This window comes from Camelus ferus, chromosome 9 (assembly GCF_009834535.1).
Source record: "Camelus ferus isolate YT-003-E chromosome 9, BCGSAC_Cfer_1.0, whole genome shotgun sequence".
Lineage (NCBI taxonomy): Eukaryota > Metazoa > Chordata > Mammalia > Artiodactyla > Camelidae > Camelus > Camelus ferus.
In genome coordinates, this window is record NC_045704.1 from 7,060,126 (window position 1) to 7,079,320 (window position 19,195).

At 43.6% G+C, this 19,195-nt stretch overlaps 1 protein-coding gene across 1 annotated transcript in view; it reads left to right on the forward strand.

The window, feature by feature from the left end:
* Nucleotides 1-5,349: 5,349 nt before the first annotated feature.
* The window catches only part of ZNF606 (zinc finger protein 606), a 39,365-nt gene continuing 25,519 nt past the window's right edge, over nt 5,350-19,195 (forward strand). Inside the window, exons 1-2 of the mRNA XM_032487433.1 lie at nt 5,350-6,078; nt 6,925-7,020. The gene's annotated coding sequence lies outside the window, so the exon portion shown is untranslated. The remainder of the gene's footprint in view (nt 6,079-6,924; nt 7,021-19,195) is intronic.

Genomic DNA, 19,195 nt, shown 5'->3' on the forward strand with positions numbered 1-19,195 from the left:
CTAGTGGACCCAGTTTGGTAACAATACTGGAAATTTTACTGTAAGTTTTATTGTAAAACAAACCAGGGGGGTCAACAAAAATAAAACAATTACAGGGAAAGCTGAAACAAAAACATTCACTAAGATTCCAAACACAAGAGCAGTTCAGACTTTGCCACACTGACCAGCTTTGGACAGTTGCCAGTGTTTAGCACGTGGTTATAGAATGTCACCGCTAGACCTAGGCACTTGATACTTCGCTGCATACTTGTCAAAACTGTGTGTTTGAGAAGTAGCACATCATTCAAAGCTGATGTGCCTGCAGGCGACTGAATTCGACATTTGGCCAACACTGACCAAGGCCCACCCGGCAGAAGGTCCATGGTACAGCAGCCAACAGTGGACGAGGTGAGGGCATTCACCATTCCCCACCTGAGCTGGGCTTATTTTCACAAATGCACGTGGAACATCCATGGAGCAGTGAGCAGGAAGAATCTGACCAACACTGAGCCACGTGTGTTTGCCCTTTGAAGAAAGGACTGATTGATTCAGATCAGTCAGGGCTTGCCTGCTGGATTTGAAGCTGAGAAAAAGTTTCAAGACAAGGGCATGTTTTCTTTGCCCAAAACAACTATTTCTTTGAAAAATCTCTGACTCTGAAAACGAGAGAGAAGATAGTAAGAATTCTCATGTCAGGAAAAAACCTAGCTGATTACATTTTCTTTACACATATAGAGACTCTTGAAAAGATTTGGGTGATTCACACATGAGTGAAAGACTTTAAATCTCATAAGCGCTGTAACAGTGGTTGTTACGACAAGATATGATGGATCCCCAAAGTCAGAACACACTGATGTAAACAAAGCAAAGGCAAGCTCATTAGCTTTTCTTTAAGGGTGTCCAGCACATTCGGAAAGTATAAAGGCCCACATTTGTGATTGCTGTACTGAAACTACCCTTCTTTCTACTGCAGTAAGAAAGCTTTTTTGGGGCGGGGGTTAGGTTTATTTGTTTGTTATTTAATGGAGGTACTGGGGATTGAATCCAGGACCTTGTGCACGCTAAGCACACACTCTACCACTGAGCTATATCCTCACCCCTCCCAGAAAGCTTTAAAATGTATATAAAACATCAATTACCAGTTCCCTCACCTGCAAATCCAAGTGCAAAAAAAGACAATTTTTTTCTGTTAACTTTTCTTCCACAAAATGTGTACCCTTTACTGGATCAAAAGATATGGACACAATTCTCATGGTGAATTCTTTTCCCTCAAAGTTCTGAGAAGACTCCCGGTGATGAGCTGACGGTGGTGTGGAACCAGACTTGCCTGCCCTGAAGTTGGCTCAGGTCCCTGCCCGCTTCCCTTTGGACTTGCCCCTCTGCCACCTGCCTCTGGCCTTTGAATCCTTGTTTTTCCCCAACCAACTTTCACAGGCTTAAATGCCTGTAGGGCCTGGACTCTTTCTAAAAGGGTTGCTGCTCATGACCCCAGCCATGAGGTGCCATGGGGACAGGTCTGGATTTCTCAAAAGAAACCAAAGATTTGGATTTGTGTGTGAAATCTCTTGATTTGTAAAAGCTGGCAGGGGAGGAGGGTATACATCAGTGGTAGAGCATGAGCTTGGCATACACAAGGTCCTGGGTTCAATCCCCAGTACCTCCATTAAATAAATAAACCTAATTACCCCCCCCAAAAAACCCCAAAATGAGAAATAGAAGCTGGCAGGGAATTCAAAGATTTTTAAAACACTCTGCCAGTCAACTAAGATAAACTGCAGGCTACATCTGAGCTGCCTTCCCTCCCCACCCCGAGACCACGTTGTCACCATTGGCTGGGTCCTTCTAAGTCCAGTCTTGGCTTCCTCCAGCCACAGGTGTCCCTCCCCGTGGCTGTGGCAGGACCCACCCTGAGCAGTTACATTACAAATCAGTGTGGCTTTCAAGGAATTCTATAATTATATCATGGAGAGCAAGACTGCAGTTATGCTGCGTTTTTGCTAATTTGTTCCATAGATACATTTAAATATGGTCCAATGTTTATATAGCCCTCTGGATACATTTCTTCCTTAAGAATAATCATTTCAGGAGCCTTGAAGCCTAGCAGTGCCCACCCCTCCTCCAACCCTAGGGGCCCTGATCCTCCAGCAGCACCCAGGACCCAGCAGGCAGCTGCTCTGTGACAAAGGCTGGAGGCTGGACAAGGGGGCTGGGAAGGGTCCTGCTGGGCGGGCACTGAGGTGTTGCAGGGGACGCAGGTGGAGGAAGGCACAGGGTGAGCCAGATGTGCAGGGAGTGAGAGAAGAGGGCCAGAATAGGATTGCCAGATTTACCAACTGAAAAAATACAAGAGACCCCGAGAAGAGCTGAATTTCAGATAACAATGAATTGTTTTTTAGGATTAGTATGTTTCTCATTGAGTGTATTTGAAGAACTTTAAATAGATGAGCAACAAGGATCGATTGTACAGCACAGGGAAATACAGCCATTATGTTGTAATAAATCTAAATGGAGTATAATCTATAAAAATACTCATCACTATGTTGTACACCTGAAACTAATGTGATATTGTAAATCAACTATACTTCAAATTTTAAAAAGTGATCAAAACCCAAGAATAACAAAGAGGTGCTACCATATATGAAAAAGGGAGGAAAAGGATTGCCTCGTCTGTTCTGGGACCATGTAAACATTACTTGAAAAATAAATATGAAATAGGCACAGGAAAAACAAATTTTGTTGCCTGATATAAAAAATCCCCAACATTCAAAAGATGATAAACACAAAAACTTTACAAATATACTTGTGTAAGTAATTTTCAGTGTAACTATGTCCCATAGTAGGGTTGCCAGATTTAGTAAATAAAAACACAGTCTACTCACTTAAATTTAAATTCCAGATAAACAGTCAATACTTTTTTTGGTATAAGTGCATCCCATATTTATTATATTTTCAGAACTTTTAAATAGAAGTATATTTAGTATGAGTCATTTTTGGTATGTGTCACATTAGGGTTCCTACATTTAGGAAATAAAATTACAGGACAACACTTAGTTAAATATTAATTTCAGATGAGTAATTTTTTAGTAAAAATATGTGCTAGGGGAGAGTGTAGCTCAGTGGTAAAGTGCAGGCCTAGCATGCACAAGGTCCTGGGTTCAATCCCCAATACCGCCATCAAAAAACTAAATAAACAAAGTTAATTACCTCCCCCCTGCAAAAACCTTTTTAAAAATATTCAAGCACATTTAAAGCATTAGAAACTCCATTTCTTCAACACCCCTCAAGAAACTTTTGTTTTCCCATATTTGTAGGATTGGTTGCCAGATAAAATGCAGGATACCCAGTTCAATTTGGATTTCATGTAAGAAATGACTAATTTTTAAAAAATTTGTCAAAAATATTGAATAGGACATACATGAAAATAGTATTCATTGTTTACCTGAAATTCTAATTGAACTGGGCATCCTGATTTTTATTGGCTGAATCTGGCAGTGTTACTGAGTCCAAATTTGTTCTGATTGCCACATGACATGACAATAAATCGGGAGACTAGGTGTTGGGGTAAGGAATAATGACTGTATTCAGAAAGCCAGCAGACCGAGATGGGGGAATTAACGTCCAAAAGAACCATCTTCCCCAAGTCAGAATTCAGGCACCTTTTATACTGAAAATGGGGAGGGGAGTGTAGTTGGTTGTTGCAAACTTCTTGAGGTCGGAATCCTTTGTTGCAGCTGTCCACTTGGGTCAGGTCATGGTGTCCCTGTAAACCTACAACAAGACAAATGTTATTCTCTGTTCTGCAACTTTTTGTTCCTATATGAATGGGGCAGTCTTATATCTTTAAAGACCAGAACCTTTAGAATGGGTTCTCCTACATATTTCAAACTATAGGCAACATTCTTTTACAAAAGGTGTAGAGCCAGCATGACTAAGCACAGGAAACAGCTCAGGATTAAGGTTGAAGAAACAGAACTCATATGGAGTCAGATTTGTTCTTCCCTAGTACAGTAGCCCTACCTTTGTGGGATTTAGTCGCCCATATCCGTCTCCATAAACCAATCAGGCCAAGAACGCCTTCCCCTTAACTGTGGAACCTATTTATAACCTATGTTATTACTACCCTCTGGCGGTGGAACAGCAGATAGCTGGAGCCGGTTCAGGCATCAGCGTTTTGCAGTTATCTAGACGATCCCGGGGTGCCCCCAGTGGGCTAGGACCTCCTTACTCAAAGTTCGGACCTGGAAGACATTGCACATACAGACTCTGGACTCCTGCATCAGCGCCTGGACCGCAACAGGCCCCCACTTAAGACAGAAGGGGCTTCAGGCTCAGCTGCTGATGTTCCTTGAGTGAGGACTGTGCTCCAGGCGCTGCTCCTAGTAGGGTGACACCACCCCCTTATGCCCAGGACGGAGAGCGCTCATGGGATGCAGGCCAGCAGGACGAGATGGTGACAGTGCCCACCTCCCCTCGTTTAAACCCACGGTCAGCCCACACCCGAGCTCCCACCGAAGGCCCCTTCCCTGTTCTCACGGCCCCTCCTTTATGCCTTGGCCCCCTCCTGCCCAGGTCAGTTACTTGTCCACCCTGGCCAGCCTCAACGACAAGACCCGGTTCCTGTCCTTCCTCTGGACCCTGGCCAGTGCCCTCACCTCCTCTCCTCTCCTGCAACCTGGCCTTTTTCTTCTCAAGTGGGAGTCAGGCTCCCATCGCTGGACCCCCAAACCCAGGGGATGCAAGGTAAGCATTCACAGCAGTCCCTAGAAATCTCTCAGTGGGCTCCAGATGCGTGGAGACAAGCCTGGAGACAATGGACTACAACTCCCAGAATGCCTTGCTCCCAGAGGCTCTGGCCTGAAGACAATGGACTATAAATCCCAGAACACACCGCTCCCAAAGGACGCAGAGCGGGCCCGCCCACTGTGCCGTGGAGCTCTCTGGGAGGTGTAGTACGAAGCTCTAGGTGCACACAGGCGCCGCCTGGCGGACAAGGGTAGTTTGACTATGAGTCCCTAGAACGCCCAGAACGCTCTTACCTAGGCCTCCTGGACTCTGTGGATGCCCGCCCAACGGTCATTTCTGTGTGGTCTCAGGGCGGCCTAGGCCTGGCCTTTAGAGCCTTGACTATGAGTCCCAGAGGACCCCATGCCCAGCCAAGGCCTGGCCGCGCACACCCATTGGGCATCCCCCCGCGCCGCCGCGCTTTCTGGGAAATGTAGTCGAGCTCTCTGGACGCCCAGGTCCAGGGCTTGGGCCGCAGGACTACTAGTCCCAGAATCCCCAGCACGGCGGCGCTTCGACGCTGCGGACTCTCCCGTCGCGCCCTCGCGTTGGTCGCGCCGCCGCGCCGCGGGGGCTTCTGGTCGTGGTAGTTCCCGCCGAGGGCGCGCTGCTCCGGGGCTCTCTGGCGTCCGCAGCCTGGGCTCTGGAGGGCTGCGGGGTCGGCTGGTGGGGTCTGGGCCGGTCGCCGTCGGGAACTGATAGGGCCCCAGAAAGGCCAGGGTTGGGCCTCACTGCTCCCCACGTCTCTGACTCGCTTCTTCCACCTCTGACTCGGTCGAGACTCCGGAGTCAGAAGAGGTGGGGGCCGCGGGGGTCCAGGCAGCCCGACCCGCGGTGAGTCGCCGCGCCGCTCCCTCGAGACGGGCTGGGTTGGTCCCAGGCTGGGCGGCAGGGACTCCCCCAACTTGCCGGGCCCCTACCTCGAGACGGGCTGGCCTGGTTCCCAGGCTGGGCGGCAGGGACTCCCCCAAGGTGGGACCCTCAGCGCGTCCTCTGGCCAAGGAGCGATGAACAAGAGGCAGAAAACTGACCCCGCAGCCCTTAAGTGCCTCAGGTGCAGCCCTAACACCGCTAAGGACCGAGTCACAAGGCCCCAGCGAGAAGACCCCTGACCCGAAGGCTTCGGCTACCGCACATTGCCATCCCCTGGACCGATGTGTCTCAAAGAGGGACTTCGTTTCCGTTAGTTCTTAGGAAACCGGCGTCGCCATGATTCCGAAAGCTGGACGCGTCTCGCTCAGGCTACTCCTTTGAAAAGACAAACAAAGAGACTCCAGGAGGAGCGGCTGCTTTTTCTCAGGCTGTCTCGAGGGTCAGGTGCGTTTGCGTTAGAGCCAGTGCTGGTAGCACTGCGCCCGGGCTGGAGCGCCCTGGGCAAATGTTAAACGTTATTACCAGCAGACGACATCGTCATCTTTTTATATCTAGTGGTATAAAAAGGAAGGGGACCAAAGCGGAGGGTACAGCCCAGTGGTAGAGCGTGCGCTTAGCATGCGCAAAGTCCTGGGTTCAATCCTTAGTGCTGCCCTTAAAAAAAATAAGTAAACCTAATTACCTCCCCCAAAACAAACAAACAAAAAAGAAAAGAAAAAAAAAAAAAAAAAGGGAAGGGGACCAGAAGGGAAATCCTAAAGGGGGCCTGTACATTTTGATCTTGTGGAATATCCCTAGTTTATCAGGAAATGGGTGAGATTCTTAGGGGGTAAACATTCCAGTATCATGGGAGCTCCCCTCGAAAATGGCTTATTCAGACCCCCTCTCCCGGAGCCCCCAGGAAGCCTCGAGCGCAGCCCTCAGACCCAGAATCGTCGCAGGCCATCTCTCTGCACACCTGGGTCCATCCTCACGTCCTCATGTACCTCCCTGCCCTTCTGGGAGCTTTGCAGAGATGAGGGTCTCCGCCCAGCAGACGTGGGTGGCAAATAAGGGGCAAGTAACCTTGGATAACATGGCTGTGGACGTCATCCAGGAGGTATGGGTGCTGCAGGGCCCTGGCCAGAGGACCCTATACCACGATGGGATGCTGGAGACCTTAGGGCATCTGGTCCCTGTGTTGACTTACACCTGGCAGGGGTCTTGGCAGAGTAGCTGTGTGAGGTCTGTGAACCCTAGGAGGGTTCCTCCTATTCCAGACCCTCACGGCCTGATCTCTCACTTGGACAGGGCCTTGGATACCCAACCCAGCTCTCCTTGCCCCACTGGAACTTCTAGTGGAGCCATGGATAGTGGACAGAGGACTCTCCCAAGATTCCTGCCCAGGTGAGGTGGCGAAGGGTCTTTACATTCAGTGTGTCTGTTTCCCTTCACATCTGCTCTCTCTCGCACTCTCCACCCACTTTGTAGTTCCGAGATTCCACCCAGGATCGTTTTCCTTTCGCCTGAAGAGCTCCGTTTATCATTTCAAGTGACAAAATTCCCCACTCTGTTTCCCTGAAAGTGCCTTTATTTTGTCTTCATCCTGGAAAGATACCTTAAGCAGAGCATTGTAGGCAGGTAGGTTTTTTATTTTCTGGCTCTTTAAAGACACCCTGCTGTTGTCTTCTGGACGCCATGGTTTCTGTTGAGAAGTCAACCCTCCTCTCATTGCTGTTACGTTGAAGACAATAGGCCTTTTTTATATATTTTTGCTAATGATACCTTTTTATATACGAATTTTATTTCATCGGGTCTTTTTTAGGGGGGAGGTAATTAGGCTTATTCATTTATTAGTTAATGGAGGTACTGGGGATTGAACTCAGGACCTCATGCGTGCTAAGCACACGCTCTACCACTGAACTGCACCTGCTAATGGTACTTTTTCAAAGACACAAATTTTAAGTATATAATTGGTAATTTTTGACAAATGTATACATATGTGCAATCATCATCCAAATCGAGCTTGAGGACACTTTCAGTACCTCACAAAGTCCCTTGTGACCTCTTTCGACTTAATAAAGGCAGCCACTGTTCAGATTTTTTCCACCACAGATTACTTGTGCGTCTCGTAGAACTTCATATAAAGAGAATCATACATTACTTCTTTTGTGTGAGGCTTACCCTGAGATTTTTGAGATTCATCCGTGAGATTGTATGCATCGTTAGTTCATTTCTTTGTTACTGTTGAGTAATACTCCATTTTTTGAATGAACCATAGTTTGTTTCATTTCCTGTTGATGAACATTTGGGTTGTCTCTAGTTTGGGGCCATTATGAGTAATGCTGCTCTGAACATTCCTATACAGTGATTTTAGTGGATCTCTGTATTTCTCTTGGGAAAATATCTAGGGGTGGACTTGCTGGATCGTAGATTAACAAGGTCTGATTTTATTAATCTTTTCTTTTATGGTTAGTTTTTTGGGGGGGGCAGTTTTTAAAATGTCCTAAGAAATCTTTGACTGTTCCAAGACTCCAGATGTATTGTCCTGTTTTCTTCTGGTAGTTTCATAGTTTTTGTTTTTACATTAAGACTTAATGTCCACCTTGAATTAACTTTTATGTAAGTGTGAGGCTGTAGACACGGTATTTATTTTTTCTTATTGTTAATCCAGTTGTTCCAGCACCATGTAATGAAAAAACTTCCCTCCATTGCATTGGTAAAAATCAACTGAATGTGTGTCGGGGGAGTCTATTTCTTTGCTCTCTTCTCTTCCCTTGATCTGTTTTTCTAGCCTAGGGCCAACATTACTCGTCTTAATTATTGTAGCTTCACAGTAAATCTTGAAATGAGGTAGTGAAAGTCAGCGTCTAACTTGATAACTGCCTTAGCTGTCCAGGTCTTTGGCACTTTCACACAAATTTTAGAATCAGCTTGTCAATTGGAAAATATCAAGCTGTTAAATTCCACAAAATTTGATTTGCAGTGCCTTCCAGATCAGTTGGGAACAATTTACACCTTAATTCCTTGATCATGGTTTAATCGTTTAGGTACTTTATTTTTTCTCAGCAGTATTTTGCACCTTTAAAGTATACAGGTCTTGGACATCTTTCATTAACTTTATTGCTTTCCATTTGATATTTCTGGTGCTACTGTGAATACTATTGTTCCTTTTTAAAAATTTTCTATAATGCTGTTTTTTATTTCATCTGGAACAAATTTTAATTTTATTATTTTTTAAAGTATAGCTGATTTACAATATTATATTAGTTTCAGATGTAATTACTATTGTTCCTTAATTTTACTTTCTAATTGTCTGTTGCTAGTGTATACAAATATAGTTTATTTTAAAATTGACCTATTCTATTGTTGATGAAAATTTAATTAACAATCAAGTTTAGAAGATAAAAGGAAATTTTATTCAAGCCAAACTGAGGATTATAACCCAGGAGACAGACTCTCAGAAGCTCTGAGAGCTGTTTTGCCTGTTAGAAGCTGAAAGTACAGTCATATACATTTTCAAAACAAAGGATGGTACATCAAAATGCTTATGTTTTATATAAAATTCACCAACGATATATAGTCAGGTAAGCATGAACAAAGTGAGCAGTTAGTCACTATGTCTCCTACAGAGCTGAAAAAGAACGCCATTCTTTTAAGAAGTCACATTGTTAGTGTCAGAAGAAAGGGGAAAAATTGATACTTGTGGTTGAACAGACGTTCTTGTCTTTAAGAAGTTCTGGGTAGTGTGTGATGCAGGTGCACTCTGCTCATGAGGGAGGGGCCCAAACAGACACAGAGAGTGAATTTTATGTTTACATTTTCTTTCCTGCCTTAAGATGCAAATTTTATTTCATCACTGTGAACCTGCTGAAATCACTTGTTCTAGTAATTTGTCAGTCTCCTTGGATTTCTTACACAAGTATGTCATCTGCAAATAAAGATCGCTTTATTGCTGCTTTTCCAGTCTTTATGTTTTTCTTTTTTAATTCTAGCTATACTGGCCAGGACCGCTGGTACTTAAATAAAATAAAATATTGGTGTGTAGTTAACGTACAGTGAGACATGCTGTCCTTAAGAGTTCAGTCCAATAAAGGTTTACAACTGTGTACTTGTGTAACACACCCTCTAATCCACGCGTGGAGTGTTTCCATCTCCCTGTACTTTCCTTTTGAGTCCCTTTCCAGTTAGTGTGTGCAGAGGTGGCAGCCATCGCTCTGGTATCTGTCACTGTAGATTATTCAGCACAATATTGAATAAAAGTGAGAGTGGACGTCCTTGCTTGGTTACTGATATTAAGGAACAGCAGTCAGCATTTCACCCTTAAATATGATCCCATGCCCTGTGCCTGACTGAGGACTGTTCCTTGTCTGCTGAGTTTTGTCGTGGATGGGTGTTGTACTTTGTTAAATATGTGAATATATTGTCGTGACTGTATTTTTTCTCCTTTGTTCCATTGGTTTCCCCACTGGATTATTTCCCTCCTTTGTCTTCATTTAATTTGCTTTCCTTTGTCCTGGTTTCTTGAGGCGGGGGCTTAGGTCGTTGATTTTAATCCTTCCAATGTTTGCATTTATAGCTACACATTTTCTTTTAAGCCTTATTTTAACTGCATCCTGCACATTTTCATGTGTTACATTTTCATTACTGGCCTGTTCTTTGAATATCTGAAACTGATTCCTTCTTTGATTTGTGAAATATTCACTGTAATTTCTAAATACGAGTCTTTTGTTGTTGACGGCTAGATGAATTCCATCGTGGTCAAAGAACCTATTCTGTATGAATTCATTCCTTTTAATGTATTGAGCAATGTTTTTATGACACAGTGTACGATCTATTGTAGTGAATGTGTATTCTGCTCTTGCTGGGCACAGTTGATAAATGTCAGTTAAGTTAGGTGTGTTGCATACTTAATTCTGGATTTTCCTCATCTGCTTGTTCTCTCGGCTACTGACAGAGGAGTGCTAAATCTCCAGCTGTGGCTGCATTTGTATATATGTAAAATTCTAAACAATTTTTTCCAATTTTATTGAGATATAATTGACATACAAAATTGTATTACATTAACGTATATATACTACAGTATGTTTGATATACATGTATGTTGTGAAATGATCACCACATTAAGTTGAGTTAAAATCTATCACCACATAGCTATAATTTTTTGTTCCTTGTGATGAAAACTTAAAAAAAATTTTTTTCTGAAGATGGCATAACTCTCTTTTTTATTGAGGTATAGTTGATTTACAATATTATGTTAGATTCGTATATAACATAGTGATTCAGTATTTTTATGGATTATACTCCATTTAAAGTTATTAGAAAACAATGGCTATGTTTCCCTGTGCTGTGCTATATATCCTGTTGCTTCTCTAGTTTATACTTAGTATTTCGTACCCCTGAACATTTTTTATCAGGTTTTGCTTCGTGTATTCTGAAGCTGTGTTCCCGGGCTTAATGACCTGTCAGATTGTCGGGCCCTCCTGTTGAGCGTGCCTTCTCTTCACTGTGAAATGTCCTTTCCTCTGGAAATTGAGAAATGTTTTTATGACACAGCATATGATCTATGTCATAGACCTTGAAGTTCACTTTGCTTGAATATCACATAACCAGCTGGCTTTCTTGTAGTCAGGCACTGCATGACATGTCTTCTTTCTACTTTCAACTCACCTGTTGAAATGTTAAAGTGAGTCTCTTGTGAGCAGCATTTAACTGGGTTTTGTTTGTAATCCATTTTGCCGTCTTATTCTTTAATCTGACTGTTCAGTAAATTTGTATTTATTATATAATTACTGGTAGGTTTGGGTTGAGGTCTACCGCTTGTTACTCTGTCTCATCTGGTCTTTTACTTTGTTTTTCCATTCTGCCCTCTTTTGGATTCATTGGGTAATTATTTCATCTCCTTTATCTGTTTTTAGCTTTATAAGTGCTGTGTACTCTTATGTCTTATTTGCTCTAAGGGTGACAGTACAAATTCTAGCTGATCATAGTCTACCCGGAGTTAACCCTGTGCCACTTAGTGTTCAGTGTGAGAACTTACATTGGCATCAGTGTGATTTTCGCTGCAGTCACGTAGGTCACTTCTGCATATTGTACAAGCCCCGTGGTGCACTGTTGTCATCCTTGCTGTATCCAGTCACCAGCATTGTAAAGGAATTTAAAAGTACTTTTGTACAATGCTTTTCCTAATTAATTAGGTGGTTTTTTAGATTTTAAAAAAGTTTTTGCATTTTTAAAAATGATTTCTTTGGGGGGGGGCGAGGTAATTAAGTGTATTTATTTACTTTAATTAAAAAAAATTTTAACGGAGGTACTGGGGATTGAATCCAGGACCTTGTGCGTGCTAAGCACATGCTCTACCACTGAGCTACATCCTCCTCCCGAGTTAGTTAGTTTTGGGGTTGCTATTAATTCCTTTCTGCAGCTGCAGGTTTCTGTCTCTAATTGCTTCCCGTCTGTCTAAAAAACATGCTTTCCCCAGAGGGACTTTTGGATAAAGTCTGTCATCATTTAAAGTCTTGGCTCCATCCTTCAGTGGTTCTGGCCTTGGGGAGGCTCCCATGTGTGTTTCAGTTCTCCCTGGAAGGCAGGTGCAGTTCATGAACTGTTCTTGAGAGCAGAGAGGATTTACAGGGAACAGACTAAAGAAATCAGAACTGGAGTTTCAGTTCTTACGTCTCCGGGTTTGGTGCTTTAAACTTCAAACCCACGCTGCTTGTGACCTTTCTCTTTTTTGGTTCTGTTTTGGTAAGTCTTTGTTATGGGCTCAATTAAAAAGTTACAGTTAAAAAATGGAAAATTAGTTTTCACGTGTATCTTTCCCCCAGAGACTGTCGCTTAGAATGGCTTTCCTAGCTGTACTTACCATAACGTTGGAGTATGTTATGACGAGCTAAAAAATGTGGGTTCAAACGTCAGAATCATAAGGTTTTCTCTGTAGATTGTTGCCTTTGAACAGTAAACATCTGTTAGGAAAGGAATACATTATCACCATGTCTGGCTTCTCTATTCTCAGTTCAAATTACTTAACTTGGTAAATATTTGTAATACGCCAAGTTACATATCTAACAGATGTAACATGCCAGGTTTCAGTTCTTTGCAAATCCCACCACCTAAGTTACTTCTTCTGTTCTTATGATCTTTCTTATACTGATTAGGTTTAGCTTTCTTACTAAACATCGCATGTCAGTAACTTCTCCCCACGATCAGGCTGCCCAGGCCGCCCAGGTCAAGTTTGAGGCAGACGTCTTCAGTAATTGACACTTACTTACTTATACAGGCGAGGAGCCTCAGTCATTGTTGATTTTACTAGATTAACTCTCAGAGGGTTACCTTATTCTTGAGTTTTGAGTTTGCCTTACTGTCACCAAAGAGTATTAGCAATAGAAATTAGCAGTAGATTAAAAAATTAACATCGATGATAATTGATTGAAGAACTGGAAGAATATCTTTGAAAGATAATAAAATTTAAAAGTTAATGTTATAAGGGGGAGGGTAGAGCTTGGTGGCGAAGTTCGTGCTTAGCACACATGAAGTCCTGGGTTCAATCCCCCGTACCTCCAATAAAAAATAAAGCCTAATGACCTCCACCCCCCCCCAAAAATTAAAATTTAAATTAAAAAAAAGAAAAGTTACTGTTATGACTGTCAGACCTTAGGGGTAGAACATTTGCCAGGAAATACATGTACATGCCTGTAGTGCGCTGTTACGGGGTGGTGCTGATAGGAGGCATCGTGGTGGGAGGGGAGAGGCTTCCCCAGTTAGACTGTAACCCTTGAAAACTCAGGTCATGCAGGCAGTTGACAGAAGCCAGCAATAGTAAGGAATGTCAGCTGAACGCAGCAGTGAAAAGAGAGAGGGCCAGAAGACGAAACATCGGCTCACAGCTTTTCCTCCAGTTTGTACACGGCCTCCAGCTTCAGGGACCTGCTGTGTCACCAGGTTCAGTCATCAGGGTGATCTTAGTTACCTTCTGGCTTTCATGTTATGTCATTTCACGTGACTGTAGAGAATAGGGAATAAACCACGTAAAAACACTGCTGTGATGTTTCTTGTGGTGTGCTCAGGTGGTGAAAAACCTCCTCACTGTGTGTGTGTGCACCTAAAAACGTCCTTCGTTATCCTCCTTTTTGGAAGGACTTTTTTCCCTGGATATAGAATTTTAGGTTTTTCCTCTCAGGATGAAAGACGCTTGTCTCTTGTTTTCTTGCTTCTGTGGTTTCCTGTGTGGAGTCAGCTGTCTTCCTAATTGTCCCATGAATGCAATCTGTTCTCTTCTCATTACTTTCAAGAGTTTTGCTTTGTATTTGGTTTTCAACACATTATGCTGTCTTAGGTGAGGTCTTCTTTGAAATGACTGGAGTTTGCTGAGCTTTTTGGATCTGTGGGATGTTGCCTTGAGTCAGTCTAGGACACTCTCTCCCACCACCTCTTCAGACTTGCCCTCTGCTGCCGCTCCAGCCGCACGCGAGTCCCTTTGTCAGATGCTCTGCTTGTACGTTCTTTTCTCTCCCTTTGTATCTTCATAAAGATTCCACTTACCTGCCTTGAACTCACAATTCTCTCTTCTACTGTGTCCGGTCTGCTGTGAAGTCCATTCATGCTTTACTTCAGACACTACATTTTTATTTATTTCTAGAATTTTTATTTGGTTCTTTTTTCAGTTTTTCCATGAAATTCTTTTTTTAAAATTGAATATACTTGATTTACAATGTTGTGTTAGTTTCAGGGGTACAGCAAAGTGATTCAGGTATGTATATATATTCTATTTCTACATATTCTTCTTCAGATTGTTTCCCATTGTAGGTTATCCATGATACTCTTTACCATGTTTATAATAGGCATTTTAAGATCTTTTCCTGCTAACGTGGGTACGTCTGTTTGGTTGCCTTTTTTTCTTGATCATGTGTTGCGTTTTCCTGACTCGTACGTGCCTCGTTATTTTTGTGTCCTGGACACTGTGGATGAGATGTGGTGGAGACCGTGGCTGTTACCTCCCGCTGCAGGGTGTGGGTTCTGTTCCGGCAGGGGTTGCGCTACTGCAGGGAGCCCTCACTCTGCTGAGGCTGGTTTTAGGATTGATGAGGTGGCGTTACTTCGGTGTTGCCTCAGTCCTAGATTGTAGTCCTTATTCTCAGGCGTCGTCTTTCCTTCTGGGGTGCAGCTTTATCAGATTTCAGCTGAATGCCTAGGGTGCTGGGGCAGAACTCGGGTGTTTCCCAACCCTGCGTAACTTCTGAAACGCCTGCTCAGGACCCCAGCAGCTGTTCTGTGCCAGGTCTGTGCATTTGCAGTTAAGGGTCCAGCTAAGAAACCTGCTCCATGAGTTTCTAGGTCCCCTCCTTTGCCCTTCAATTCCACAGCCTCCTCCCCCGGTCAGGCCTCCCCTCCCAGGAGGCAGGCTGCTGGGGAGCACAACCACATCGCCTGCCTGCACATCCCACGGACGTGCCTCGGCACCCGCGGTGCTCCGGGCGCCGTGCTGGGCACTGGGGACACAGTACGAACAGGCTGACGAGGTCCCCGCCCCCGTGGAGCCTAAAGCCTCTGCCGTGTGGTGTCTGGGGGAGGACAGGCAGTAAAGGGCCAGAAGAACACGGTGTGTTAAATAGCACTGAACGGCGCTGCGCTGCAGAAAAAACAGGACAATGGGATGGAAAGTGAGAAGGAGCCCATATTGGTGGGGAGGTCGGAGAGGGTCTCTCAGAGGAGGTGACCTGGGAGTTGTGACCTGATCGGTGACAAGAAGGGGAGGGGCTGCTGTCACCTACGACCTTGAGGACCAAAGGCAGGTCTTCAAGTAGAAAGGAACTGTGTATAAAAATGGGGGAAATGGTCATATACAGCGAGGGCTAGAGAAGCCTGGAAGAAAAAGGAGCAGGGCAGCTGGGGTGGTCTGACCGGGTTCGCAGCGGTTGGGAGGACTGGGTCTGAGGGGGTGTTCTCTTGTGATACTGGTTTGTTAGGAAGCTTAGTATGATGTCAGAAACAGGAGGGATGGACACTAAGCACAGAGATGGATAGAGAAATCTGCTGCATTTCTTTACATTAACAATGAAACAGCAGGAAAATAAAGTAAAGAAATGATCCCTTTTAAAATCACATCAAAAACAATAAAATACTTAGGAATAAATCTGACCAAGGAGGTGAAAGACTTATACATGGAGAACTACAAAGCATTGATTAGGGAAATGAAAGAAGACTGAAAGAAATGGAAAGATACCCCATGCTTTTGGACTGGAAGAATCAATGTTGTTAAAATGGCCACACCACCCAAAGCACGGAGATGGACCAGAATTTGGAGATATCTAAGCATTCAAGAAGGGTGGCTGTCCTGAATGGTTTATGTGGGAATGCCTGCTGCTTCCATGATCTTCCCCTAATGCTGTCTTCTCCCCTGTGTTGCTGGTGACTCTTAGCTGATCAGCCTCCCTGTGGACGCCTCTTGTTCTGTGCATACATTTTGCGGCCTCTCTTCTTCGTCCCTTAGTTGATACTGAAAAACATCTACGTGTGTTGTGCACACCTTGTGGCTTTTATCTCATCATTCCCACTGAAGGAGTTTTTGTCCAAGCACCATTTTTCATTTCCTTCCAGCGTGGAAGAACATACCTAAAAGCCAAGAGTCACCATCAATAGAGGCCACTTCTGGTGAGGAATTACCCAGCAGCGTGAACCTGGAAAGGTCCACAGGGGGTGATTCCTGGCGTCCCACCGCAGCCTGTGACTGGGAGTCTGAGGATGAGTCAGAAAAGCAGAAGACACGCAGTGGTGGTGTGGGGCCAGTGGAATATAAACAAGGGCAAACAGTGACCCTGGACGGGGCCTGGGAACACACACAAGTTGCCAGAAAACGCAGCTTCGATTCAGACTTTGTTCCTTCACAGAGATTTCTTATCAAACAGTTCCATCAGATTGACTCAGACATTCAAAGCTTACAGCGTAACTTTTTTTTACTGAATCATCAGGAAGCCTTAGAAGAGAAATCTTGTAAAGGCAATCCATGTGGAAGTCTTGGGAAAACGTGCAGGTTGAATGAGTGCAGTAAACATACCAACCAGGGCATATACGTTTCTACACGTGAGATAATTGACACAGGAGAGAAATTTTATGGATGTAAGGAAAGTGGGGATTTTTTAACCCAGAGGTCACATCTCTCAGGTCATGTGGGCTCAGTGGGGGAAAATCCTGTGAATATAGTGGAAATGCCTTCAAGAAGCTTTCATCTCTTTCTCACCATCTGACAACTCACAGTAGAGAAAAAGCCTATGAATACAGTGAATGTGGGAAGTCTTCCTGGCAAAGATTTCACCTCGTTTTGCACCAGAGAATTCACACCAGTGAGAAACCTTACGATTGTAATAAATGTGGAAAATCTTTTAGCCCAAGTTCTTACCTTCTGTATGTACATCAGAGAACTCATACTGGAGAGAAGCCCTCTAAAGGTGATGAACATGGAATGTCCTTCAGTGGAAGGTCTAATCTTTGTGTGCACCGGAGATGCAACAAGCGTGGACGAGCCTTCAGCCACAGCGCTCACCTTACAGTTCATGAGAGAACCCGTACTGGAGGGAGGCCCTACAAACATGATGAAGGTGCAGACCCTTTCGGTTTTCACTTAGCCTTCACTCACATAAGAGAACACACGCTGGAGAGAAGCCATGTAAACGTCAGCCGTGTGGGAACGCTTTCCATCATCAAGGCTCTAAACTCACTGGGCACCGAAGAACTCATACAGGGTGCAGGGGGGCAACTGCATCTTTCATTTTAATTCAGAAAAGCTATACAAGTACATGTAGATTTTGTCTTTTTCAACCATTCCCAGAGAAGGGCTGAGCCTGGGAGGCATTTGATAGCTGGGGAAATTGCCAGTGAGAAATACTTAGTAAGATCAAAACTCCCCTCAATAATCCTAGGTAATGCAATCAACCGGTGTGGGAAAGGCTGTTGCGAGAAGTCACAATAATTGATGACATTTGACTAAGTGACTGAATGAAGTACTTCAAAGAGCCAGCATGCTCTTATTTTTTTACTTCTTTGTTCCCCCAATGCTGGAAGGCTAGGCTACTTCTAGTTTGTTTCAGGAAGCCACCCTGAGCTGTAATTATGAGCACTGTGTGGAAATGTGGAGAACACCCATAATGCACTGAGAGGTGCAGAAACGTGGCTGTGTGACCCTGTGTGTGCACCTGGAAAGGGCTTAGAAGGAAACACAGAAGTGAACCTAGCTAAGTTTTAATTATTTATATACATTTTTACACTGTTTTGTTTCCTTTTCATTTCTTTTCTTCTCTTTGGAACATAGCTAATTTAATAAGAGTCTTAGAATACTGTGTGACTTTTTATGTTTCTCTAAAAATTGCTACAATTTTACAATAAATAAAAAGACAAAGAAGAGAAAGACGTAGATCCAACCTCAGTCTGAGTCATTAGAAATGGGTGCACCAAAGTAGCAAAAGCAAGAAGAAGTGGACAGTTAGTGGCCAACACACGAAATGAGAAAAAGAAAATATTTCTTGGGTTTGCTCACAATATAGTCGGGCCTCATACCCTCCGGGTGGGCAACCCACAAGCTGAAGAACAATTAAGAGAATATTTCTAATCAAAGCAAAATCAAAGACATAATAAAGATAAAGGCAGAAAATACCTGGTAAAAGGTGGCTCTGAGAAAAGCAAACTGTATAAATTCCAATCTAAGAAAAATAACACAGATTTGCAACTTTGGGAATGAAAAGGGAAATCAACACAGAAAATTATATCAGAAAGTTTGTACATCTTTGTGTTAATACACTTGAATAACTTAGATGAAAAAGACAGTTTTCTAGGAAAACATAGTACTGACTGAGAAAAACACAGAAAACCTAATAAATATTTCAGCTTAAATTGAAAAAGTTCTCAAAAGAATTACTCCACAAAATTTTAAACCCAAGCTGTTTCACCAGCAAATTATTTACTTGTTCAAGACAGAGAAAACTCTTTGATCAACAACTGTCCCAGAACATGCAGAAAGCTAAATTTTACCTCTTTTGTGAGGTAACTAGTCACTCAAAGCTCAAAGAAAGAAAAATTAAAGGCCAATATCTCTCAGGAATATTAACGCAAAAGTTCCAGCTCAGACATTACAGTGAGGACGCGTGGATTTAGGAACAGTCCTTCCAGGAAACAGGGTTCTTTGTTTTGGGAAGTGTACAACTATAGTGCTCCATTTTAATCAACCAGTGGAGAAAAACAAGTCATCTCAATCATCAATGAAAAAATTGATAAAGTTTAGTATTTATTATTTCAGGGGAAAAAAGTGTTTTTATAATATGGTGATATCAGGCTTAATGGCGACACTAGAGCCGAGATTGGCAGACTAGGGCCCACAGTCCAAATCTGGCCCATGTGTTTTTGTAAATAAAGGTTTATTAGAACATATCATGTACTCAGTCGTTTCCTTATTGTCTACGGCTGCTTTATAAGGTAGAGCTAGTAGTTGTGGAAGAGATTGCATGGCCTGAAAAGCCAAAAGAACTTACCAGAAAAGGCTCTGCCAATCCCCGATCTAGGGCCATTCCCATCCCATTCAGGGAGGACCAAGGCT